The sequence below is a fragment of the Aethalodelphis obliquidens genome, unplaced genomic scaffold (assembly GCF_003676395.1).
Source record: "Aethalodelphis obliquidens isolate GAN/ISIS:26980383/991018 unplaced genomic scaffold, ASM367639v1 scaffold24, whole genome shotgun sequence".
Classification (NCBI taxonomy): Eukaryota; Metazoa; Chordata; class Mammalia; order Artiodactyla; family Delphinidae; genus Aethalodelphis; species Aethalodelphis obliquidens.
Window position 1 is genome coordinate 5,822,079 of NW_020837968.1, and position 27,648 is coordinate 5,849,726.

At 37.3% G+C, this 27,648-nt stretch overlaps 1 long non-coding RNA gene across 1 annotated transcript; it reads right to left on the reverse strand.

Annotated features, from left to right (window-relative positions):
- Positions 1-10,059: 10,059 nt before the first annotated feature.
- LOC113628508 (uncharacterized) lies at positions 10,060-15,508 on the reverse strand. The gene is made up of 3 exons (XR_003436127.1): positions 15,498-15,508; positions 13,749-13,757; positions 10,060-10,161 (listed from the first exon to the last, which is right to left on the reverse strand). It is a non-coding gene; the product is annotated as an uncharacterized LOC113628508 (long non-coding RNA).
- Positions 15,509-27,648: the final 12,140 nt, after the last annotated feature.

The window sequence follows — 27,648 nt, forward strand, 5'->3', positions numbered from 1 at the left end:
AGCACATCTGTGGTGGGAAACTCCATAAGCTTGGGAAAGAATCATCAAAAACCAGCAGGGCAGACAATTTCCAAAGCTCACATATGGCTTGGAAGAGATTACATTTTCATCAGCCAGAGGGAAGAGATATCTTAATACCTGGGGCATCAGGTACAATACTCAGAGAAGTCTTTTTACCTTTTACAAGAGTTTGTGTAGAATTGGTATTATACTTTCCTTAAGTGTTTGGAAAAATTCTCGGGTGGAACCATCTGTGATCTGTGCCTGCAGTTTTCTTTTTTCTTAATTTTTTAAAAAAATAATTTATTTTTATTTTTGGCTGCATTGGGTCTTCTTTGCTGTGTGCAGGCGGCGGCAAGCGGGGGCCACTCTTCCGTGTGGTGCACAGGCTTCTCATTGTGGTGGCTTCTCTTCTAGAGCACGAGCTCTAGGCACACGGGCTTAAGCAGTTGTGGCACGCATGCTCAGTAGCTTTGGCACACGGGCCCAGTTGCTCCACAGCAGGTGGGATCTTCGAAGACCAGGGCTCGAACCAGTATCTCCTGCATTGGCAAGCGGATTTTCTTTTTTTTTTTGACATCTTTATTGGAGTATAATTGCTATACATGGTGTGCTAGCTTCTGCTCCACAACAAAGTGAAACAGTTATACATACACATATGTTCCCATATCTCCTCCCTCTTGTGTCTCCCTCCCTCCCACCCTCCCTATCCCACCCCTCTAGGTGGTCACAGACCGCCGAGCTGATCTCCCTATGCTATGCAGCTGCTTCCCACTAGCTATCTATTTTACGTTTGGTAGTGTATATATGTCCATGCCACTCTCTCACTTTGTCACAGCTTACCCTTCCCTCTCCCCATATCCTCAAGTCCATTCTCTAGTAGGTCTGTGTTTTTATTCCCATCTTACCCCTAAGTTCTTCATGACCTTTTTTCTCTTTTTTTTCCTTAGATTCCATATATATGTGTTAGCATACGGTATTTGTTTTTCTCTTTCTGACTTACTTCACTCTGTATGACAGACTCTAGGTCCATCCACCTCACTACAAATAACTCAATTTCGATTCTTTTTATGGCTGAGTAATATTCCATTGTATATATGTGCCACATCTTTTTTATCCATTCATCTGCTGATGGACACTTAGGTTGCTTCCATGTCCTGGCTATTGTAAATAGAGCGGCAATGAACATATTGGTACATGACTCGTTTTGAATTATGGTTTTCTCAGGGTATATGCCCAGTAGTGGGATTGCTGGGTCATATGGTAGTTCTATTTGTAGTTTTTTAAGGAACATCCATACTGTTCTCCATAGTGGCTGTATCAATTTACATTCCCGCCAACAGTGCAAAAGGGTTCCCTTTTCTCCACACCCTCTCTAGCATTTATTGTTTCTAGATTTTTTGATGATGGCCATTCTGACCGGTGTGAGATGATATCTCATTGTAGTTTTGATTTGCATTTCTCTAATGATTAATGATGTTGAGCATCCTTTCATGTGTTTGTTGGCAATCTGTATATCTTCTTTGGAGAAGTGTCTATTTAGGTCTTCTGCTCATTTTTGGATTGGATTGTTTGTTTTTCGGTTATTGAGCTGCATGAGCTGCTTGTAATTTTTGGATATTAATCCTTTGTCAGTTGCTTCATTTGCAAATATTTTCTCCCATTCTGAGGGTTGTCTTTTGGTCTTGTTTATGGTTTCCTTTGCTGTGCAAAAGCTTTTAAGTTTCATTAGGTCCCATTGGTTTATTTTTGTTTTTATTTCCATTCCTCTAGGAGGTGGGTCAAAAAGGATCTTGCTGTGATTTATGTCATAGAGTGTTCTGCCTATGTTTTCCTCTAACAGTTTGATAGTTTCTGGCCTTACATTTAGATCTTTAATCCATTTTGAGCTTATTTTTGTGTATGGTGTTAGGGAGTGTTCTAATTTCATACTTTTACATGTACCTGTCCAGTTTTCCCAGCACCACTTATTGAAGAGGCTGTCTTTTCTCCACTGTATATTCTTGCCTCCGTTATCAAAAATAAGTTGACCATATGTGCATGGGTTTATCTCTGGGCTTTCTATCCTGTTCCATTGAGCTATATTTCTGTTTTTGTGCCAGTACCATACTGTCTTGATTACTGTAGCTTTGAAGTATAGTCTGAAGTCAGGGAGCCTGATTCCTCCAGCTCCGTTTTTTGTTCTCAAGATTGCTTTGGCTATTCAGGGTCTTTTGTGTTTCCATACAAATTGTGAAATTTTTTGTTCTAGTTCTGTGAAAAATGCCAGTGATAATTTGATAGGGATTGCATTGAATCTGTAGATTGCTTTGGGTAGTATCATCATTTTCACAATGTTGATTCTTCCAATCCAAGAACAGGATATATCTCTCCATCTATTTGTATCATCTTTAATTTCTTTCAACAGTGTCTTATAATTTTCTGCATACAGGTCTTTTGTCTCCTTAGGTAGGTTTATTCCTAGATATTTTATTCTTTTTGTTGCAGTGGTAAATGGGAGTGTTTTCTTAATTTCACTTTCAGATTTTTCATCATTAGTGTATAGGAATGCCAGAGATTTCTGTGCAATAATTTTGTATTCTGCTACTTTACCAAATACATTGATTAACTCTAGTAGTTTTCTGGTAGCATCTTTAGGATTCTCTATGTGGAGTATCATGTCATCTGAAAACAATGACAGCTTTACTTCTTCTTTTCCAATTTGGATTCCTTTCATTTCTTTTTCTTCTCTCATTGCTGTGGCTAAAACTTCCAAAACTATGTTGAATAATAGTGGTGAGAGTGGGCAACCTTGTCTTGTTCCTGATCTTAGTGGAAATGCTTTCAGTTTTTCACCATTGAGGATGATGTTGGCTGTGGGTTTGTCATATATGGCCTTTATTATGTTGAGGTAGGTTCCCTCTATGCCTACTTTCTGCAGGGTTTTTATCATAAATGGGTGTTGAATTTTGTCAAAAGCTTTCTCTGCATCTATTGAGATGATCATATGGTATTTCTCCTTCAATTTATTAATATGGTGTATCACGTTGATTGATTTGCATATATTGAAGAATCCTTGCATTCCTGGAATAAACCTCACTTGATCATGGTGTATGATCCTTTTAATGTGCTGTTGGACTCTGTTTCCTAGTATTTTGTTAAGGACTTTTGCATCTATGTTCATCAGTGATATTGGCCTGTAGTTTTCTTTCTTTGTGACATATTTGTCTGGTTTTGGCATCAGGGTGATGGTGGCCTCGTAGAATGAGTTTGGGAGTGTTCCTCCCTCTGCTATATTTTGGAAGAGTTTGAGAAGGATAGGTGTTAGCTCCTCTGTAAATGTTTGATAGAATTCGCCTGTGAATCCATCTGGTCCTGGGCTTTTGTTTGTTGGAAAAGTTTTAATCACAGTTTCAATTTCACTGCTTGTGATTGGTCTGTTCATATTTTCTGTTTCTTTCTGGTTCAGTCTCGGCAGGTTGTGCATTTCTAAGAATTTGTCCATTTCTTCCAGGTTGTCCATTTTATTGGCATAGAGTTGCTTGTAGCAGTCTCTCATGATCCTTTGTATTTCTGCAGTGTCAGTTGTTACTTCTCCTTTTTCATTTCTAATTCTATTGATATGAGTCTTCTCCCTTTTTTTGTTGATGAGCCTGGCTAATGCTTTATCAATTTTGTTTATCTTCTTAAAGAACCAGCATTTAGTTTTATTGATCTTTGCTCTCATTTCTTTTATTTCTTTTTCATTTATTTCTGATCTGATCTTTATGATTTATTTCTTTCTGCTAACCTTGGGGTTTTTTGTTCTTCTTTCTCTAATTGCTTTAGGTGCAAGGTTAGGTTGTTTATTCAAGATGTTTCCTGTTTCTTAAGGTAGGCTTGTATTGCTATAAACTTCCGTCTTAGAACAGCTTTTGCTGCATCCCATCAGTTTTGGGTTGTCCTGTCTCCATTGTCATTTGTTTCTAGGTATTTTTTTGATTTCCTCTTTGATTTCTTCAGTGATCACTTCATTATGAAGTAGTGTATTGTTTAGCCTCCATGTGTTTGTATTTTTTACAGATGTTTTCCTGTAATTGGTATCTAGTCTCATAGCATTGTGGTCAGAAAAGATACTTGATATGATTTCAATTTTCTTAAATTTACCAAGGCTTGATTTGCGACCCAAGATATGATCTATCATGGAGAATGTTCCATGAGCACTTGAGAAAAATGTGTATTCTGTTGTTTTTGAATGGAATGTCCCATACATATCAATTAAGTACATCTTGTTTAATGTATCATTTAAAGCTTGTGTTTCCTTATTTATTTTCATTTTGGATGATCTGTCCATTGGTGAAAGTGAGGTGTTAAAGTCCCCTATTATGATTGTGTTACTGTCAATTTCACCTTTTATGGCTGTTGGTATTTGCCTTATGTATTGAGGTGCTCCTATGTTGGGTGCATAAATATTTACAATTGTTATATCTTCTTCTTGGATCGATCCCTTGATCATTATGTAGTGTCCTTCTTTGTCTCTTTTTATTTTAAAGTCTATTTTGTCTGATATGAGAATTGCTACTCCAGCTTTCTTTTGAGTTCCACTTGCATGGAATATCTTTTTCCATCACATCACTTTCAGTCTGTATGTGTCCCTAAGTCTCAAGTGGGTCTCTTGTAGACAGCATATATATGGGTCTTGTTTTTGTATCCATTCAGCCAGTCTGTGTCTTTTGGTGGGAGCATTTAATCCATTTACATTTAAGATAATTATCAATATGTATGTTCCTATTCCCATATTCTTAATTGTTTTGGGTTTGTTATTGTAGATCTTTTCCTTCTCTTCTGTTTCTTGCCTAGAGAAGTTCCTTTAGCATTTGTTGCAAAGCTGGTTTGGTGGTGCTGAACTCTCTCAGCTTTTGCTTGTCTGTAAAGGTTTTAATTTCTCCATCAAATCTGAATGAGGTCCTTGCTGGGTAGAGTAATCTTGGTTGCAGCTTTTTCTCCTTCATCACTTTATATATGTCCTGCCAACTGCCTTTTGGCTTGCAGAGTTTCTGCTGAAAGATCAGCTGTTAACCTTATGAGGATTCCCTTGTGTGTTACTTGTTGTTTTTCCCTTGCTGCTTTTAATGTTTTTTCTTTGTATTTAATTTTTGATAGTTTGATTAATATGTGTCTTGGCGTGTTTCTCCTTGGATTTATCCTGTATGGGACTCTCTGTGCTTCCTGGACTTGATTAACTATTTCCTTTCCCATATTAGGGAAGTTTTCAACTATAATCTCTTCAAATGTTTTCTCAGTCCCTTTCTTTTACTCTTCTTGTTCTGGGACCCCTGTAATTCGAATGTTGGTGCATTTAATGTCCCAGAGGTCTCTGAGACTGTCCTCAGTTCTTTTCATTCTTTTATCTTTATTCTGCTCTGCAGTAGTTATTTCCACTGTTTTATCTTCCAGGTCACTTATCCGTTCTTCTGTCTCAGTTATTCTGCTATTGATCCCTTCTAGAGTATTTTTAATTTCATTTATTGTGTTGTTCATCATTGCTTGTTTACCCTTTAGTTCTTCTAGGTCCTTGTTAAATGTTTCTTGCATTTTCTCTATTCTATTTCCAAGATTTTGGATCATCTTTACTATCGTTATTCTGAATTCTTTTTCAGGTAGACTGCCTATTTCCTCTTCATTTGTTAGATGTGGTGGGTGTATACCTTGGTCCTTCATCTGCTGTGTGATTTTCTGTCTTCTCATTTTGCTTATCTTACTGTGTTTAGGGTCTCCTTTTTGCAGGCTGCAGGTTCGTAGTTTCCGTTGTTTTTGGTGTCTGTCCCCAGTGGCTAAGGTTGGTTCAGTGGGTTGTGTGGGCTTCCTGGTGGAGGGGACTAGTGCCTGTGTTCTGGGGGATATGGCTGGATCTTGTCTTTCTGGTGTGCAGGTCCACGTCTGGTGGAGTGTTTTTGGGTGTCTGTGGCCTTATTATGATTTTAGGCAGGCTCTCTGCTAATGGATGGGGTTGTGTTCCTGTCTTGCTAGTTGTTTGGCATAGGGTGTCCAGCACTGTAGCCTGCTGGTCGTTGAGTGAAGCTGGGTCTTAGTGTTGAGATGGAGATGTTCGGGAGATTTTCGCCGTTTGATATTACATGGAGCTGGGAGGTCTCTTGTGGACCAGTATCCTGAAGTTGGCTCTCCCACCTCTGAGGCACAGCACTGACCCTTGGCTGGAGCACCAAGAGCCTTTCATCCACACGGATCAGAATAAAAGGGAGAAAAAGAAGAAAGAGAGGAAGGAAGGAAGGAAGGAAGGAAATAAAATAAGGTAAAATAAAGTTATTAAAATAAAAAATTAAAATAAATATTAAGAAAAAAGTTTTTTTTAAAAAGAAAAAAAAAAAAACGGACGGACAGAACCCTAGGACAAATGGTGAAAGCAAAGCTTTACAGACAGAATCTCACACAGAAGCATACACATGCACACTCACAAAAAGAGGAAAAGGGGAAAAGATAATGTATCTTGCATTCAAAGTCCACCTCCTCAATTTGGGATGATTCATTGTCTATTCAGATATTCCACAGATGCAGGTACATCAAGTTCATTGTGGAGATTTAATCCACTGCTCCTGAGGCTGCTGGGAGAGATTTCCCTTCCTCTTCTCTGTTGCACAGCTCCCGGGGTTCAGCTTTGGATTTGGACCTGCCTCTTCGTGTAGGTCACCTGAGGGCATCTGTTCTTCGCTCAGACAGGACGGGGTTAAAGGAGCAGCTGATTCAGGGCCTCTGGCTCACAGGCCGGGGTGAGGGAGGGGTGCGGATGCGGGGCGAGCCTGCGGCGGCAGAGGCCGGTGTAACGTTGCACCAGCCTGAGGCGCGCCGTGCGTTCTCCCGGGGGAGTTGACCCTGGCAGTGACGGGCTGCACAGGCTCCCAGGATGGGTGGTGTGGATAGTGACCTGTGCTCGCACACAGGCTTCTTGGTGGCGGCAGCAGTAGCCTTAGCGTCTCGCGCCCGTCTCTGGAGCTCCTTTAAGAAAGTCTCTTGCCTCTTCGGCAGCTCCAGACTTTTTCCGGACTCCCTCCCGGCTAGCCGTGGCGCCCTAACCCCTTCAGGCTATGTTCATACCGCCAACCCCAGTCCTCTCCCTGCTCTCCAACCGAAGCCCAAGCCTCAGCTCCCAGCCCCGCCCGCCCCGGCGGGTGAGCAGACAAGCCTCTCGGGTGGGTGAGTGCCGGTCGGCACCGATCCTCTGTGCAGGAATCTCTCCACTTTGCCTCCCGCACCCTGTGGCTACGCTCTTCTCCGCGGCTTCGAAGCTCCCCCGCTCCGCCACCCGCAGTCTCCGCCCCCGAAGGGGCTTCCTAGAGTGTGGAAACCTTTCCTCCTTCACAGCTCCCTCCCAGAGGTGCAGGTCCCGTCCCTATTCTTTTGTCTCTGTTTTTTCTTTTGCCCTACCCAGGTACGTGGGGGGTTTCTTGCCTTTTGGGAGGTCTGAGGGCTTCTGCCAGCGTTCCGTGGGTGTTCTGTAGGAGCAGTTCCATGTGTAGATGTATTTATGATGTATCTGTGGGGAGGAAGGTGATTTCCGCGTCTTACTGTTCCGCCATCTTCCTCGACTCCGGCAAGCGGATTCTTAACCACTGTGCCACCAGGGAACCCTTTGGAGTTTTCTTTTAGGGAAGGTTTAGATTTGTTGTTTACTAGAGTTTCAATTACTTTAATAGATGCAGTGCTATTCAAGGAATCTATTTCTTTTTGAGCAAGTTTTAATGACGTTTATTTTCCAAGGAATTGGCCCATTTCATCTAAATCATTGAATTTACTGTGACAGATTTGTTCATAATATTCTCTTATTATTCATTTAATATCAGTATTTTATAGGAATATTTCCTCTATCATTTCTAATATTGGTAGTTTGTGTCTTGTAACTTGTTTTTCCTGATGACTCTGGCTAGAATTTTATGAATTTTGTTCATCTTCTAGAAAAGTAAGCTTTTTATTTCATTGATTTTCTTTCTTTCTTTATTTTTTTGTGTGTCCAATTTCATTCATCTTTTACTTTGGTTTTCTCTTGATACTTTCTCTTGGGATTAAAAAAATATTTATAAAAAGGCTTCAATAAGAAAAAGGTTTTTCCTTGCATATCTTTCAGGGTTGGGATGATATATTAGTTTCTATTGCTGCCATAACAAATTACCACACATTTAGTAGTTTAAAACAGCAAGAATTTATTCTGTTACAGTTCTGGAGGCAAGAAGTTTGAACTGAGTCTTAATGGGGCTGCAATCATGTCAGCAGAGCCTTGCTCCTTCCAGAGGCTCTGAGGCAGAATTTGTTCTTTGCCTTTTCCAGCTTTTGGTGGCTACTGGCCTTCTTTGAGGTGTGGTCACATCTCTCCAGTCTCTGCCTTCATAGTCACATTACCTTCTCCTCTTCAGCCAAATCTCCCTCTGCCTCCCTGTTTATAATACTTGTGTTTAAATATAGGGCCCATCCAGATAATCCAGGAAAATCTCCCATCTCAAGATCCTTTTATTTAATCACATCTGCAAAGCCCCCTTTTCCATGTAAATTAACTTCCCAGGTTCCAGGGATTAGGAATTTGAGACTTGGGGGATCATTATTCAGTTCATCATAGGTGAGTATAGCTGTAGGGTGAATTTCAAGAAGTGAAATTGCAAAGTTATATTGCAAATCGTCCTCGAAGAAGTTGCACCACTTATAATATTCTTTCTTGATGAGGTTAAACATATCTTGTCGTCTTCTGGTCTTAAAAGTCATGCTTTGAAAGTACTTTACAAAATGGTGAAGAGGTAAAATGAAAATGTTCTCAACCTTACTAATCATGGGGGAAGTGCAAATCAAAATCACAGTAGATATCACTTCATACCTGTTAGGATATGCTGTTTTTTAATTCATTTTTTATTAAGTATAGTTTAATTACAATGTTGTGTTAATTACTGAGGATATGTTTTATTAATAAAAGTTAATAGGTGTTGGTGAAGGTGTGGGAAAATCTGGAACCTTTGTACAGTGTTGATGGGAATATAAAATGGAGTAACTGTTATGCAAAAAAGGACTTTATATTCTAAGCAACAAAATGTTGTATACATTTTCATCTATTATTTTTAGGAAATCCATCTTAAATATATCAAGTTTACAAATGTTGATGTATTGGGTTGGCCAAAAGGTTTGTTCAGTTTTTTCCCTAAGATGGCTGTATTAGCACTTAGTTGTCTTTAACTTCATTTGGAGTCATTTTGTTAGATTGTATGTGAAAGCTATCATATTGGCATGCATTTAAAAAAAGACTTATCAAAATTGGTCAACTTTTGTGTAGCCATTTTAATAGTGAAGATGGAGGGAAAACAACATTTTTGGCATATTATGCTTTATTATTTCAAGAAAGGTAAAAATGCAACTGAAATGCACACAAAGATTTGTGCAGTGTATGGAGAAGGTGCTGTGACTGATCAAACATGTCAAAATGGTTTGCGTAGTTTTGTGCTGGAGATTTCTTGCTGGATGACGCTCCATGGTTGGGTAGACCAGTTGAAGTTGATGGCGATCAAATCGAGACATTAATTGAGAACAATCAACATTATACCACAAGGGAGATAGCCAGCATACTCAAAATATCCAAATCAAGCATTGAAAATCATTTGCACCAGCTTGGTTATATGAATCGCTTTGATGTTTGGGTTCCACATAAGTTAAGAGAAAAAAACCTTCTTGACTGTATTTCTGCATGTGATTCTCTACTTAAACGTAATGAAATGTTTTGTTTTTAAAACAAATTGTGACAGGCGATGAAAAGTGGATATTGTACAATAATGTGGAATGGAAGAGATTGTGGGGCGAGCGAAATGAACACCACCAACCACACCAAAGGTCGTTCTTCATCCAAAGGAGGTGATGTTGTGTATATGGTGGGTTTGGAAGTGAGTCCTCAATTATGAGCTCCTTCTAACCAAACAATTAATTCCAACTAGTACTGCTCCTAATTAGACCAAGTGAAAGCAACACTCAACAAAAAGCGTCCAGAATTAGTCAATAGAAAACACATAATCTTCCATCAGGGTAACTCAAGACCGCATGTTTCTTTGATGACCAGGCAGAAACTTACAGCTTGGCTGAGAAGTTCTGATTCATTGGCCATATTCACCAAACATTGCACCTTCGGGTTTCCATTTATTTCAGTCTTTACAAAATTCTCTTAATGGAAAACATTTCAATTCCCTGGAAGACTGTAAAAGTCAGCTGGAACAGTTCTTTGCTCAAAAGGGCAAAAATTTTGGGGAAGATGGAATTATGAAGTTGCCTGAAAAATGGCAGAAGGTAGTGGAACAAAAGGGTGAATACGTTGTTCAATAAAGTTCTTGGTGAAAATAAAAAATGTCTTTAATTTTACTTAAAAACTGAAGGCACTTTTTGGCCAACCCAATAAAATTAATTTGTGTATTTTAATGTGAAGGCATCTTATTTACTGAGAATTTTTCCTTTTATCATTTTTAAATATCTTTATCATTTATTAACTTCATTTATTTATTTATTTATTTTTGCGGTACGCGGGCTTCTCACTGCTGTGGCCTCTCCCGTTGCGGAGCACAGGCTCCGGACATGCAGGCTCAGCGGCCATGGCTCATGGGCCCAGCCGCTCCGTGGCACATGGGATCCTCCCGGACCGGGGCACGAACCCGTGTCCCCCGCATCGGCAGGTGGACTCCCAACCACTGCGCCACCAGGGAAGCCCAACTTCATTTATTTTAATGCTTACTAGCTTTTATTTAATTTTGCCTAATATTAATATCCTAATTTTGTTTTTATTTTGAATGAGTTTATTTGGTGTGTTCTGTGCCCATATTTTTGCTTTGAAGCTTACTATTTAACCTTGATTTACATATTTCTGCTATGTAACTTGAAGCCAGGTTGTTGTTGCTGTTTTTGCTTTTCTATAAGAGATTTTTCAAATGTATGTTTGACTTGATTCTGTCACCTTATTTCATTTTTCCATTTAATTATCATGCTATATTCTTATTTTCCTTCTTCTGTTACTTTGAATATATATAGTTTGTTTTAATTCTGGTGGTTATGTTCTTTACTTTAAATGATGTATTTAACACCTTTTTAAACAATTATAGATGTTAGAAAGAAAGAGTATCCTATTGCTTTCCTGATGACAATGAGAAAAATTAATGAGCTTAGAGATTGATCCACCACCTTTATCCTGTTATGCACCTCCTGTAGCCACTTCACAAGTTTTCTTATTAGTTCATTCCATTATAGTCCACTGTAATTATATATAGTTACATTATAATTTCTTATATTATTTAGATGTATATCTGTATTTTCTCTTTCTGTGATGTATATCTGTATGGGATATGGGATTATCTATCATCTATCTATCTATCTATCTGTCTATCTAAAAGAGACAAATAGGTGTTTACTAAAGGGGCAAATAAAAGGCTAGAAATTCCAAACTTGGAATAAAGGAGTAAGAAACTTTGGGTAACGTTCAAAAAAGAAAGAAAGAAAAAAAGAAAAGAAAACAAAATGAAAAGGTGATTGTATATTGTTAAGAGCCTAATTTAATTTAATTCTATGAAATACAATAGCCAAATCTTTGGTATCCATGATACTGTAGGAACTTGAATAGTTTTTTCATTGTTGTTTGTTTTAGATCTTTGTCTTTCTTCTTTATTTCTGTGAGTAGAGCATACACGTACCCCCATACACCACCCCCATACCACAATTTAACAGAACTGAAAATTCCTGATTGCTTTCTTCTAGAATTTAATAGAGTAGGAATCAAGCTGTGAGACATCATTTTATTCTTCATCAATTTGGAAAAAGAAAACCGTAATAAATAAGATTAGAGCACCGAGAAGAAAGCAGGTCATTCTCTGACACTAATTATGCCAGTGGGGGAGTAGTTTCATAAGGGTTCAAGCCTCAGAAAAATCATCCCTTTTCAGAATCAACAATGAAAGAGTTCCTTATTCATGGATTTCTTTGAGACCCTGACAGTACCCCTAACTATACCTAGCTTCAACACATTATCTTTCTAACATAGCTCTTGGTGGCTATACCAGTGTTCTGGGGGAGATCAAGACCTTATTTTAATAATCGAGCATGTGATTAGTTTTGTGGAGAACAGAGTTACAGCCCTGGAAAGATACACATGGAGAGAACTGAAGCCTCCTGCAAATAATGACAGATGGAAAGCTGGAAGCAGATCCTCCAGGCCCAAATAAGCCTCAGATGACCTCAGTGCTGGTCAACAACTTGACTGCAACCTCAGGAGAGACCCTAAGCCTAACCACCCACATAAGCCACTCAAGTTTCCCGACTCTTAGAAACTGTGAGATAAGTATTTGGTGTCTTCAAGTACTAAATTTTGGAATAATCTATTACACAGAAGTTGAAGTCATACAATGGGAAATCAGTCAGTGATAAAATGGGGAACAGGTACTGGGGAGAAAAAATATCCCTTGATTTCAAGGATAAAAGTGGATTTCTTTTAACCTCCAAGGCTATCTGTCCTGTTCAATTCAGCAGTCACTTTTTTTTTTTTTTTAGTGACTATCAGTTTTTGGCAAAGTGCTAGTGAGTTAAAGACTAAAATATAAAAACCACAATTAACATCTTTGTAAATTATAATCTAGAAAAGTGTGCCTCTTAAATCCCCTCCTTTCTTCCCTCCCTTCCTCCTTCCGTTCCTTCCTTCTTTTCTTCTATCCATACCCCTTTTCTCCCATGTTTTTTCCCTTTCTTGATCAAGTATTAAATAGACTTCAGTCTCTCAGTAGCATCCCTGCTCCTAAGTTCTGATAAAATTCAACCTTTTATTAAACAGTGACTCTGAGGCATGCTTACTGTCAGACAATGAGGCATTAATTAAAAAAACAAACCAAACATTAAAACCTCATTAAGAGCACTTGACTTAAGCTAAGAAAAAAAGAAATGCTAGGACTTTTTTTTTTACAAATGTTACTGATTTCATATTAGTTTTTAATTAAAATTGAAGCAGTGAGATTAAAACAAAAATGTAAAAGGGATATGCATATCCTTTTAACTGAGCAGCCATTTAGTCATATTTCATTTAGCTTAGTTATTTCAGATATGTTTGATGACATGATCTGAAATCTGTTGCATGTTTATAAACATAGACTGATGAGCTGACTAGGAACTCCAGGATGCTGGGGGGTGTTGCAGTTGACTATGTACAGTCGCTTAGAATCCATGAGGCAAAGAGCAAATGGACTGAGAATGTGATGTGGGGTGACAATGTAGCACCTCCAGGAGGTGCTAGAAGATTGTTTCCTCAGTAAGTCAGAAATCTGATATTGCTGAGAATAAACGAACTTCTTTAGAAGCAGACTTAGAATGAATATTCACAAAAATCTTTCCCCTGTCAAGGCTTCTTTCAAAAATAAATCATAAAGCGTTGTTTATCAAGAAGAAATAACTTGACACAAGCAAATCTGTAAATTTCTGCTGGTTACATACACACACGTGCACACAACAATTATATGTGTCTATATATATATATATATATATATACACTACATGCATGCAAATATATGTTATATGTATCTATATTTATATACATATAAAGAGATATCTGTAAGTAGATATTGGCAATATAAAATACATTTAATTAAGGTTTATACTTTTTCTATTAAAATTATATTTTTGAATCATTTGTAGTGGTAAAAAAAAGTTTGTGAATCTTCTCCTCAGTTTAGGTATGAAATCAAAGTTATTTTTTCCTTAAATTTTAAGCAACATCTGTTCTTAACTTTTTTTAGCTATTCTGTAGTTCAAAAGTATCATTGTATACTATTTAACATGGCACTTAGATTCAGAAACTATTCCTGTACAAACAAAAGTGACAAAATTCTTCTGCTGGTTGAGAATATAGTCATATATTTCTGCAGTATTATAAATACAGAAAAGTGTGATAATATAATTACCAGTTAACTTAAAAAAAATAAAGTAACATTTTAAATTTAGCTTTGGCCTCCTTTCCAGCCTTCATAATTCCCTATTTTTTCTGTTTAGATTTAATATATATTCTTCTAACAGATCTATAGGAATCAGGAAATAGAAAAAATATATATAAATATATATATATGATCTATAGTAATATAATAAATGATATAATTCACATGTATAATATATAACATAAATATACATTATACTATGTAAATATGGTGATAGTTTACATATATGCTCTTTGAAAATCTGGTCCTCTCCTTATGTAATTTGTAGTCTAATTGTGGGATAGCCGTTAAATATATAATTCCATAAAATGTATATATTCATACCATTATATGTGCTATTAAATACATGATCACTGCTCTCAATTTATGTGCAATATTGGAGATGACTTCTGTGAGGAAGTCAAGGTACAGCTGAGTTCAGGCAACTGTGTGAGAGTTGATTAGGCAAAGAGAAAAATGAATTTTGTTTCTAATGAAAGAGACAATATTGTCAAGGCCTTGGGGGAACTTGGAATGTTTGGAGAACTAAAGGAATTTCAGAGTGGCTGGAATGCTGAGACAACAAGAGGAAGAGAGGGATAATATGCCATCACAGGAAGGGATAAAACTATGTAGAGCATTAAAAGGAGATGTATATGTTTTTGTCTTTATCCTAATCACATTGAAGAATAATTTGAGGCATTTTATGGTGGACATAGGAGGAGGGCTGGATGAAATTATTCATTTATTTCTGTTCTGTGTGCAGTGGAAAATGGACTAGAGAAAAATCAGATTAAGTTGCTATTGAAATAATCCAAGCAAGAATTGATGCTAGGTTGGACTGACTGGTGGTAGAAGGCAGACAGAAGAGCATAGATTTGAGTTTTATTTGGGATACAGTGATGGGCTTCACTGTATATAAGATGTGAGGCGTGATCAATGAATGGATGCTGGCCAAGTTTATCCAAAAAAATTGATCAATTTATTCTCCCCATTTTTCCTCCATAAATCTCTCTAGTTCAAAAGCCAACTTTGGTTGAATTCTGTGAACAAATGTGTCCGTGCCTGTATAAAGGCAACCGAGTATTACAGGAGAAAAATCATAAAGCTCTGATGATTCCTTTTATTTTAAAGAAATGATCATATTCTCAAATGAGCACTCAGTGCAGGTCAGTAATGATACTTAATTTCTCATTTAATCTCTGAAAATGATGTTCTATTATATATACTTCTTCCCTAGAATTAAACCCCCTTGAAAACCCCAGTGGAAGACAGTCATCTTCAAATAGATTAAGAGGATGCATGTAAATGGGATGCGCTCATCTTCAACCATCAAATTCTGTTTTCTGCATCTGTAAACATTTTCTGTCTTCCCTCCTGTTTTTATAGATGGAAGAAGTGAAGTGCTCTGATCTATTAAAAAATTTAATCTCTCCAATTATCCAATTATCCCCTCTTCTCTTTCCTCATGGATGTCATTTTTGCATTTATTATTATCTTCCATATCACAAATTTTTTCAACTTTATTAGATCACGTATGTTTGCGTAAAATGTGCTACTAGTAACTTACATCTTTAAAACAGACTTTACCTTTTCTTCGCACTATTCCTCTATTCCCTTTCTTAACAAAACATCTCAAAATAGTTTTCTACACTCCTTGTCTTCACTTTCTCATTTCCCAGTTACTCTTTAACCCATTCCAACCCTAGCTGAAAGGGTAATGGTCAAAGTTAGCAGTGACCTGTAAATTGTCAAATCCAAGAGTCACTTCTCTGTCTTCATTTCACTCAGCATCTCTACAGTATTCAGCATTGTTGATCACAGTCTCTCTTTATGATATACTTGAATCTTTTGCTACTGTGATAGGCTGAATAATGGCCCCACCCAAAGATATGCACATCCTAATCCCAGAATTTGTGAATGTGTTAAATTACATGGTAAATATGACTTTGCTAATGAGATTAGGATAAAGATCTCGAGATGGGGAAATTATCTTGGATTATCTGAGTAGAACTGATGTAATCAAAAGCCCTTACAAAAGATTTGCAGGAGAGTCACAGAAGATGTGACAATAGAAGCAGACGTGAGAGTGATGTGGGGACATGAGACAACGAATGCAGAAACTTCTAGAAGGTAGAAAAGGAAACAGATTCTTCCCTAGAATGCATCCCTGACTACCCATTTTAGACTTCTGACCTCCAGAAATGTAAAAGAATTAATCTATATGACTTTAAGCTACTAAATTTGTAGCAGTTTGTTACAGCACCAATAGGAAACTAATGCAGTTACTATTATGACACCCAATATTCTTATTTTTTTTCTTACCACATTGATCAATCTGCCTTCTCCTCCTCCTGAAATAAATTTCGGGACTTGGTCTTGAGGCTTCATGTATTCACCATCTGTGAGCTTTCCTTAGGTGATTGCACAGTGTTTCAATGTCTTTAAATACAGTCTATATGCTGATGAATCTCCATCTTCAGCTTCTCACTTGATCTTGAGACTAAACTCAAACTGCCTGCTTAAAAGTTCTGTTTTATGTCTAACAGGTACATCAAACTCCACATGGCCAATATGAAAGTAGCTTAACCTTCCCTCTCTCTGCAAATGGCACTACTGTTTTTCCAGATACTCAAGACAATTCTCTAGTCATCCTACATGCAATCCTAGATCAAGTATTCTACCTCTAAGATCAAGTATTCTACCAAAATAGATCCCAAATCTGTCCACATTTGCCATTTCTTCTATCACTATCTTAGGGCAAATCAAAAAATTCCAGACTCAATTATTAAATTGTTTCTACTTTTCTTTTTCTTCCTTTTTTTTAATCCTGTTGTCACAAAGGGATTTTTTAAATTAAACTGAGAATGATTTTACTCCTAGAAGTAAAACCCTTTAATTGCTTCCCACCTATCTTATAATTAAACCAAATCTTTTCACTATAGCCTATAAAGCCCTACAAAGTTTCACTTCACGAACTAAGATTCCAAGATTGTAGGAAAAGATATTGGAAATGTAAGCATCATATGAGGGACCCTTGATGCCTTACTAAAAATTTGAGCTTTTCTCTGTAGTTGAAAGTTTAGTCGTAAATAAACTTAAGAGAACTGACACTATCAGATTTGCCTTTTTGAATGACTCTGACGCTGATAAGGAGAGTTACTGAAATGAGAAAATATTGATATATAAATTACTGTGGAGCTTGATGCGGACCAGTGGGACCAACAGGTGGAAGTTTGAAGATGCCCAGTGAACTGACCCACTTTCTTGTCATAATATTGCTACTCAAAGTTACATGATCCTCTTATTTGTACACCTAGAAATTTAGAGCTCAAAATAAACTTAGTGGTAACTAGATGATACACTTATTTTATAAATGAGAAAACTAGATACTGAGGGGATAGGAGACATTCTTGAAATCATGCACCTGCAGTAAAGACAGGTGCAATTTTGTAATTTTATATGTATGTGTATAATTTTATGTGTGTGTGTAATTTTATAGCTTATTAGACATAAGACTCTTTTACATCTTATAGAAGATTTTTTAACATCCTGAGATAACAGCTAAGCGGTTATTTCCTCATTATCAGAAGAGGTAAGTAAAGTGTCTTGCCTAAGTGACATTAAGCAAATAGCAGAAGTAAAAAACTAGAACTTTAGATTTCCAGATGATTCTTCTTCCTCATTTTCTACTGTATTGTGTGAAAAGTTCAGAGGATGCATTGTGCCACCAGACCCTGAATACTGAATGTGATTTCTTCTCAGTCTCCTTATCAGTCTAATTTGAACCCCAAACATCTCAAGATAGACCCCCTAAGAATAGTAAAGAAAGAACTAGGCTCATTAACTTACATTTTACTGATGTGGAAGCATATTTTGCATTACAATTAAACTCAAATGTCACTACTTCATTGAACATTTTCTCTTCAAGCAGAAAATTTAAATGTCTATTAATGATATAATAAAAAAGTACAATTGCTTTTATGTTTAATATGTACTATATAATATTTTATTTATATAGTATTATGCTTTCCATTTAAGTTGTAAGGTATAAAATAATTCTCATTTATATTAGTGTTCCTCAGATAGTCTTTTAGAGAGGAATCCTAGGGAGATTGGAATCAGTCCTCAATTCATGAATACCAAGTAGATGCAGTGCAGCAGTGCTCACATCAGCTTTTTAAAACTGGGTTGGCAGTAAAATACCTGATTAGCATTGCGGGTTTTTAGGAAAGTTTGTTTCTACCTTCTAAGGAAAAAATGTTCATTGTTCATTTATCCAAGAATTATTTATTCAGGAGCAGTTAATCATAGTGATTCGGAACATAGAATCTCTCAAAATCTGCTTCTGAAACTTTCTAGATATGTAGTGCTGGACAAGTTACTTAACCTTTTTATGACTTAGTCATCTCACCGGTTACCCTCCTCATGGGGTAGTTGTATTAAATGAACAGATTTTATAACACATTTAGCATAAAAATATGATTTTGTAAAGCCCCCAGGAAATATGTTAATTATATTATCTTTTGTAAAAGAATTAAAACAGACATGATAGAAGTGTGCCCCCTCCCTTTTCCCACAGCCCAAGCCCTCTTTTTGTTTTTGTTTTTGCTACCTGTTCCTCCCTGAACCTTGAGGAAGAGACAAACTACAAGGCTTACAAAAACAGCTCTCAAAGGAACTGTTTGGGGATTGCACCAGTAATCCCAGGCACGGGGCACAAAGCCATCTGAACATTTTCAGCACTTATAGACAGGGGACACTGCAACCTGATTCTAAACCACAGTGAAATGTACTCTGTCTTTCTTGCCCAGTGAAACTTCAAACGTGCTTTGGCTCAGGAAATTGTCTGGTCTTCACCTGCTTCTTGATGCATATCAAGTCAATTAAGTCCTTAAGCTCAATTTAAGTAACATAAACTATCTTTTTTCTTGACACCCTCCATGAGAGTGTAAGTTCATTAAAAGTAGGCATTTCGATTATTTTCTTCACTCATATCTCCAGTGCCTAGAACACTTGCTAGCACGAAGAAGATGGTCACTTTGTATTTGTTGAATGAAGGAAATTAATATCTATATTGTGCTAGGAACTAAGGTAGTCCGTTGTGATGTAATGATGTACAGGGCTCATGAAAGTTTTCCCCTCAAGGGTATTACCATTTAGTGAGGTAGACAGCAAGTAAACAATCAATTGCAAGTCATAGTGGTAAGGGCTTCAGTAGAGATCATCTGCCATCAGGGGTGTGTGTGAGTGTGTGAGTGACAGAGAGAGAGAAAGGGAGGGGGAGAGAGAGAGAGAGAGACTGGAAAGTATAATCACTGCCTAAGGATGCTGTCCACTGCCCAAGTCATGTGCCCACAGAGCGTGAATATGTAGGAGATATCTTTTTAAAAATCTCACATATGGGGCTTCCCTGGTGGCGCAGTGGTTGAGAGTCCGCCTGCCGATGCAGCGGACACGGGGTCGTGCCCCGGTCCGGGAAGATCCCACATGCCGCAGAGCGGCTAGGCCCGTGAGCCATGGCTGCTGAGCCTGCGCGTCCGGAGCCTGTGCTCCGCAACGGGAGAGGCCACAGCAGTGAGAGGCCCGCGTACCACCAAAAAAAAAAAAAAAAAATCTCACATATGTATCATATGAGCTTGTTTGGAGCTCTAGAGGCCATCAAACCTTAGAAGGGATACAAATAAAAATATACACAGGAAAGGCATACAAGAAGTGTTAACAAATTCTTTGAATATGAAGCACGAGTAGTAATCAAAGAAGGAAGAGATGATGAACAAAGAGAAAGAATGTTCCAGGCAGATGCAATAATAACATGGCAAATAAAGTTTATCAGCTGTTTCCTACCACTTAGCTGGATTGTCTTGAAACAGCAGAGAAGTAGGAAGACCATGTTCAGTTGACTGAAAATAGTTCAGTGTGACCAGACCATGTATAATGGGGGGGGGGGGGAGATGAGGTTAGAGAGGTAAGAAGCTTCTGAAACTTAAGGTAATGCATTATATACCCTTTTAAGTATTATTTCAAACTTAAAGTTCAGTGCAAAAAAACAAAAACAAAATAAAAAAAACAAAAAATCCCCCCAAAACAAAAAACACAAAAACTGAGTCATCAAAGGTGCAACATTGTTGGATTTTTTGCTTTTGAAAACTAATCAGGGCTGGAGCGCAGAAAATGGATTTTAAGTGGAAAAACCTGAGGCAAAGAGAATAGGAAGATCGTGAAAAATTCAGGAGATGCTGAAATAGAGTAGAAATTTAAATGAAAGAAAGAGAATGGGTGGATTCAAGAGTTATTTAGGAGATGGAATTTACAAAAGTCTTTTAAAACATTTTGACCACAGGCTAAAATAGAAAATATGCTTAGTGTCACTTCTCATTATACACACACACACACACACACACACACATATATATGAAAAGTGTTAGTTTCAGGCAATACTATGCCCTATAGATTCTGATATTTTCTGTTCTATTTTTTTATTTATTAAAAAACAGTTTTTCTAGTCACAAGGTTCATTTATTGTAAAATGTTAGACAACATTAGAATAGGGCATTGTTTGTGTTGGCCAAGAGAAAATCGGCTTTAAAAGGCTGAAAACAGTGGATTAGAGGGCTTTAGGAATACTCTTTTTTATTTTTGTTAATATAAGCTGAAGTAGTAGCACTAAGAGGGAATTTCAAATGATAAAACAGGGAAGAGGGTGCCATGAAACGTGGCTGGGGGAGATGATATAAAAGCAAGAGAACTCTCCTCAGCTCTCTCACTGACTCCTCCACAGAGGGGAGAGCTGGCCCCATTCAAACACAGGATGTGCCATCATGTCTGTCCATATGCACACCCTTGGCTCCGTGGCTGCACCTTCTGTTCTCACTAGTAGTGCTCTAAGTACTTTAAGGCCAGAACCTTTAGGTGTTCCCACAAAGTTGTATTCAACCTCTTTTCTTTGTTAAAAACTAATTCTAGACATTTGTTCCTTTATACTCGTCCTTCAGATCATGTAGCACAAAGCAGGTCACTCAGCACAGGCGTCAAAATGATTGATTGGTTCGTTTCCTCATCCTGCTTGTCAACTGCCTATAGGCCTATGTGTGTGTTATATCAAATAATCACATGTATCAATTATATAAATGCAAATTTGTATGTTTATACATACATCATATGTGTGTATATCTGTATCAGTATCTTGTATTTATTAACTGATATTTTTTTGGTCAGCACAAGATTTTTTTAAATTAAGATTTTAGGTTTTTAGAGTAGTTTTAGGTTCTGCAACCTTGTTATAATTGCTTATCAGTTAAAAGAGTTTTCTTTTTTTGCTAGATTCGTTTAGATTTTCTGCATAGACAGTCATGTCATCTGAGATTCTTATATATCCCTTTTTATCGATATATCCTTTTCTTGCCTTATTACATTAACTAAAACTCCCAGTACAATGTTGAAAAAGAATGGTGAGAGAGGACATCCTTGCCTTATACCTGTTCTTAGTGGGAAAGGTTCAAGTTTCTTACCATTAAGTATGATGTTAGCTGTAGGTTTTCATAGATATCCTTTATCAAGTTGAAGAAATTTCCCTCTATTCCTAGTTTACTGAGAGTTTTTATCATGAATATGTGTTGAATTCTGTCATGCTTTTATTACATTTATTGATCATATGATTTTTTCAGCCTGTTGTTATGATGGTATTCTAGTTTACCTTAAAAATACTGATTATTATCCGCTCAACTAATCTTATGATCCACTATAGGGTCATATTTTTTTTTAAAAAATCATTAATCTATGTGATTGCATGATTGACTGGATATGATGGGTTGATAAGCAGAAATACAAGGGGGTAAGAGAGAAATTTCTTGTTGAGATACCTGTATAGATGATAGAACCCTTTTTTTTTTAAAGAAGAGGAGGCTCAGATTTAGGTTTGTGTATATATCTTTTGTCATCTATGAGATTTTCGTTGGAGGTGTCTAGTGCATGGCTATGTATTCTGGAATTTACAGAAAAACTTTGGACTTGATAAGGATACTGAATTTCTTAGTAGCCTATGAATCAAGACAGTTCAAATTCTGACTAGAGCGTTTAACAGCTGCCAAGCAGTGGGCAAATTAATTTTATTCTTTCTAAGCCTTTTTCTTCATATCTGTAGTGGAATAAATGGGTGATTGTCAGGATTAGATTGAAATAATGCCTGTGGAGTGTTTAGGACATAACTGGTCCATGTAATTGCTCTCTAAATATTGGCTATTATTATTAATTCTACTATTTCTAAGGGTCGCTGGGTGCAGTATAGATTAGCAGTTAGGAGACTGCTTCATTTCCTGCTTCATTTCCTGCATGGCATCAAGTGCCATGCATGTTTCCAACATGTCCCTGCTTGTGTAACCTGATCACAACTGATTGTTAATTCCTGACTGCAGCATTGTTAAGGAATGAATCTCAACCGCTACAGGATTTCTCCACTTTAGCCCAATCTATCTGACAAGGAAACCTGGGATAAGAACCACATAATGGTACTTCAGGTCTATAAATAATGCAACTAATAATTAATGTTGGCTTAAAGAAAGGAGTTGCTGTTTTTTACCCAACAACGAGTTTATGCATAGGAGTTAGTTCAGTTGTTTAACAGTGCAACCATGGACACAGTCTTCAACTATCTTTCTGCTCTGCCATCTTTAATGTGTTGGCTTCAGTCATTATACTTGTTGCCTGATGGCTTCAAGATAACTGCTGTAGTTTCAAACATCTTGTTTGCTTTCAAATAAGTCAGAGGGATGAATGGGAAGGATCATATAACAGTTTGCATTCTGTTTTTATCAGGAAAGCAAACGTTTTCATAGAACATCACGCAGACATCTTATATCTGGACTTGGTCTAAATTGGTCACATCTCACTAAACAGAAATCTAGAAAACTAAGGAAGGGTATTGCTGTGACTAGCTTTGACAGTGGTTCTCAACTTTGGCAAGACATTAGAATCATCAGGAGAGCTTTAAAAATGCTGATTCCTGGGTTCACTTATTTAAACCTTGAGTTAGGTTTATGCTGCCTTAAACAGAGTAAGGGTCTTGTTCCACTGTCCCCTTTTTGCACATGATGCCCTTGGAATTGTGTGGTACAGAAATTGCATAATAATTCAGAAATCCCTACTGTTAGTAAGCAGTAAAGGGAAAGGAATACTGTGTGAGCAATTAAATGTGTTTGCGCCAGTGGCTAATACAAAGCCTGGCACATAGAGCCTGCTTAATCGAATGGCTGGATGAGATCCCAGAATGGACAGGAGCCAATTCCTATGGCAGTTACTTAATGGATTTGGCTGGAGAATGTATGATCTTAAGACAATTTTTTTTTCAGAAGGGTTATACCCCTTTACCAAATGTTTTCAATAGATTTTTAATAAATATTTTTATCACTTGAGAAATTTTAGGTTAGTTACATTATTTTTTAAATCAAAGAGATCGTGTTCATCCTCATGTGAATGGCAAGGCGACAAGTTATCCATGGCCAGCGAAGAATGGCCAGTCAGTTACATGAGGCAAAAAGCAGGCTTGGGCAAATCCCCATGCCAGACCAACATTTAGAGGGTGGACAGAGGAAAAGAAGCCTGAGAAGTGACCCAAGAGATGACAAAACAAAAACATTCTCCATGGAATGCAGACTCAACATTTTCCCTGCTGCTGACAGATTAAAATTGTAAGAATGTTGGGTTTATCTAGCAACCAGAATATCAGTGCATAATTTATTGTGAAGTGCTTCAAGATAGAGTTAAAAAGTGGTTAGATGAATGAGAATTAACTGAGAGAATGAAAGATATAGGGTTGAGAATTCTTTCAAGATTGTTACATAAGTGAAAATAGTGATAGTGATAGTGAGGCAACTGGAGGAAACCGTGACATGGGAGGATTTTATTCTTTAAGATGTGAGCATATTTAAATTGTGATAAGAATGTGCAAAAAGAGAGGAACAAGGTGTACACATAGGAAAGTACAGAAAAGAAAGGGAATAATATATAAAGGGTAAGCCTCCTGAGGATAGGAACGTAGAAGTACGGAAAAGAGAAGGTGTGAGATTGTAATCCTTACAAAGGTCTGCTTTCAAGGTTGGCCCATGGTTGGCATCCGAGAATGTGGATTTCAGATTTTCCACCATCCCCAGTACTGATAAGAGGGGCTCGCAGTGCCTAAATTCTCTGTGCAAAAAATATGTTTTGTCCTGAGCATCTGCCTTTCTTCTGGGAGTCTGGGATTTTGGTATGTGCTAGGCAGTGTGTGCCTGCCTTAGTGACCAGCCCCCAATAAAACCCCTTGGTACTGAGACCCTAACAAGCTTCCCTGTTAGATAACGTTTTACGCGTCCTCATTTTTCTCTAGAGGAATTTGGATACATTGTGTAACTCCACTGAAAGAGGACTCCTGGAAGCTTGTGCCTGGTTTCCTCTGAACTTTGCCTCATTCACCTTTTCCTTTTGCTGATTTTGCTTTGTATCCTTTCCTCTGTAATAAATCATGATCTGAGTACAACTATATGCTGAGTCTTGTGAGCCCATCTAGTGAATCATTGAAACTTGGGGTGGTCTTAGGGAGCCCAGGTACACCATGGGATGGAAAGCACAGTTTGTGGTAAGAGGTGAAGAATGCCTTTTGCATTGTAAGTGGTGAACAGAGATAGGGTCAGGATAACAGAGTTTATTAAAGAAAGCTGAGAGTGTTTGTTTTGGATAGCTGCCTGATGAAAGGGAATGAGGAAAACTTAGAATAAGATACTTGAAAGAAAGGAAGTAGGTTAAAAATAATCTGTATAGATTAAGAGATCTAAGTAGAAAAATATAAATAGATTGAGAATGCGTACTTGTAGCCCAGCTTCATTTCATATCATGAATTTATAAGAATGCAGTTGTGTGTGTGTGTGTGTGTGAACACGTGCACTAATTCAGCAGCTCTGAGAATCCCATGTGCAGATCAGAGGAGTAATGTTTGAACTGTTTCAAGGTAAGGGGTTTTACTAAGTATTTGCAACATCATGATGGTAGGGACATTTATTAAAAAAAACAGTTTATGTGATGAGTCATAGGGTTTTATATTTCCAGGAATGAAAATATATCTAGGGAGGGTCTTACAGTTTTGTAGGAATATAGAGAAAGTGACTGGTATTCCTATGAGGAAGACTAGAATAAACTACTGAAAAACAGCAAATAAGGAAGGCTGCAGCTGAATGAGAAAACTGAAAGGGTGACAGTTGTGCATAGAATGGAGGCCCCTCCAAAAATAAATCCGTATCCTGACCCCAGGAACCTGTGAATGTGACATTATTTGGAAAAGGGTCTTTGCAGATGTAATTAAGGATTTCAGAATGAAATCATTCTGGTTTATCCAGATGGGCTCTAAATCCAGTGACAGGTATCCTTATAAGAGATGCAAGAGAAGATAAGATCCTATGGAGACAGAGGCAGAGATTGGAGTTATGCAGCCACAAGCCAAGGAATGTTTGAACCACCAGAAGCTGGAAGAGGCAAGGAGGGAATCTCCTCTAGAGACTGAAGAGGGAGTATAGCCCTGACATGCCTTGATTTTTGGACTTCTGGCATACAGAAGTGCGAGAGAAAAATTCTGTTGTTTTAAGCCACCGATTTTGTGGTGATTTGTTACAGCAGCTCTAAGAAACTAACACAGTGACTATGGACATGGGAGAAGGATACTGAATCTGTCATCCCTGTGCAGTTAGATCCGTATCTCTCAGAATGAAGATAAGATCTGGAGAATAGAAAAAGGCAAACAGGGATAATTTGAAATATATCAAAAGCAATATATAACACAATATATGCAATTGATTTGTAAATTATGAAATATTATGCAAGTGGAATTATTGGAGAAGTTTTTAAAATGTAGTAAGAGTATAATTTTATTAATTAATAAACAGCTATTTAATTTCAGATATCTTCTGTCACTTCATTAATTCATGACAAGGATCTGAATACATTCAGTTTTACTTTTATATGCCTAAAAATGAACATCTGAGAATTCCTAAATTGGCATAATTTTTTCTGGGAAGAAAAAAGACGTCAACACTTTCACATGTGTCATGGCATGCTACCACCCTCAATCACATCTGCTAAAATATTCCAATTCCTATATTTCATCTTGGGGGGTTGGAAAAAGTATTTATCATATGCCTGTCTCATATCATAAATCCTCATATCATCCCTCTTGGGACTGATATATCAACTCTTGCTCATGTCCAAAGAAATTATTAACCTTCAAAATTTCATAGCTAGTCAGTTCTGGGCAGTCAGGAATTTAAAGCTAGGTTTGTTGAACTTCCAAGACTGTACTACTTCTCCTTCACCAGATTTTCTTGAAGCAAGAAAGGAAGGTGCAGGTTAGTTACATTTTCTTCTTCCCATAAAAATGAGGGTTTTCTCTGGGTTTTGTGTAAAATGTCAAATGTGTGATTTAAATTATGAGCAGCTGCATTTTTAAACCTAACAAATGCTTGGTGGGGTCATTTTGCTTAATTATTGTGGCATCTTTGAAATATCATATCATTGCACTTTCCTAATCTATAAAATGATGTGATACATTTTAACAACTCTGTTTTATATTTGGCCTTTCAAAAGCATCATGCTTTACGGTCCATCAGCTACATAATGGCAATAAGCACAGATATTTTGTGCACGGCATAAACTGTACTCAGAGCCTTTCATTTCACTTGGATAGACTCTCTATAGAAAAAATAGATAAATAAAATCTAAAGAATGCTAAGTCTAGGAAAATATATTAGTGGTACAATAGAAATAAATGCAGCAGGATATGTATTCTTTTTAATTAACATTTTTCTTCATTGTGGTCTAGTAGCCAGTTTATTCCAGTAAGTCATGTAGCCACCATATTCTGATTTCCATGTCAAGGTTCAACTATTTGGAATGTAAATATCTTCATTAAAAACACACACACAATTTTTCCCTAAAATAGTGGTAGTTTTATATTATTGCAATTGATGTCTTATCTATACCTAGAGAGATAGTCGCCAGGAGAGTCTTCAGCATACTGATATATATTTTTTAACATCTTTGTTAGAGTATAATTGCTTTACAATGTTGTGTTAGTTTCTACTGTATAACAAAATGAATCAGCTATATGTATACATACATCCCTATATGCCCTCCCCCTTGCGTCTCCCTCCCACCTTCCCTATCCCATCCCTCTAGGTGATCACAAAGCACCGAGCTGATCTCCCCGTGTGATGCGACTGCTTCCCACTAGCTATCTATTTTACATTTAGTAGTGTATATATGTCAATGTTACTCTCTCACTTCGTCCCAGCTTACCCTTCCCCCTCCCCGTGTCCTCAAGTCCATTCTCTATGTCTGCGTCTTTATTCCTGTCCTGCCCCTAGGTTCTTCAGAACCATTTTTTTTTTTAGATTCCATATATATGTGTTAGCATACAGTATTTGTTTTTCTCTTTCTCACTTACTTCACTCTGTATGACAGACTCTAGGTCCATCCACCTCACTACAAATAACTCAATTTCGTTTCTGTTTATGGCTGAGTAATATTCCATTGTATATATGTGCCACATCTTCTTTATTCATTCATCTGTTGATGGACACTTAGGTTGCTTCCATGTTCTGGCTATTGTAAATAGTGCTGCAATGAACATTGTGGTACATGACTCTTTTTGAATTATGGTTTTCTCAGGGTATATGCCCAGTAGTGGGATTGCTGG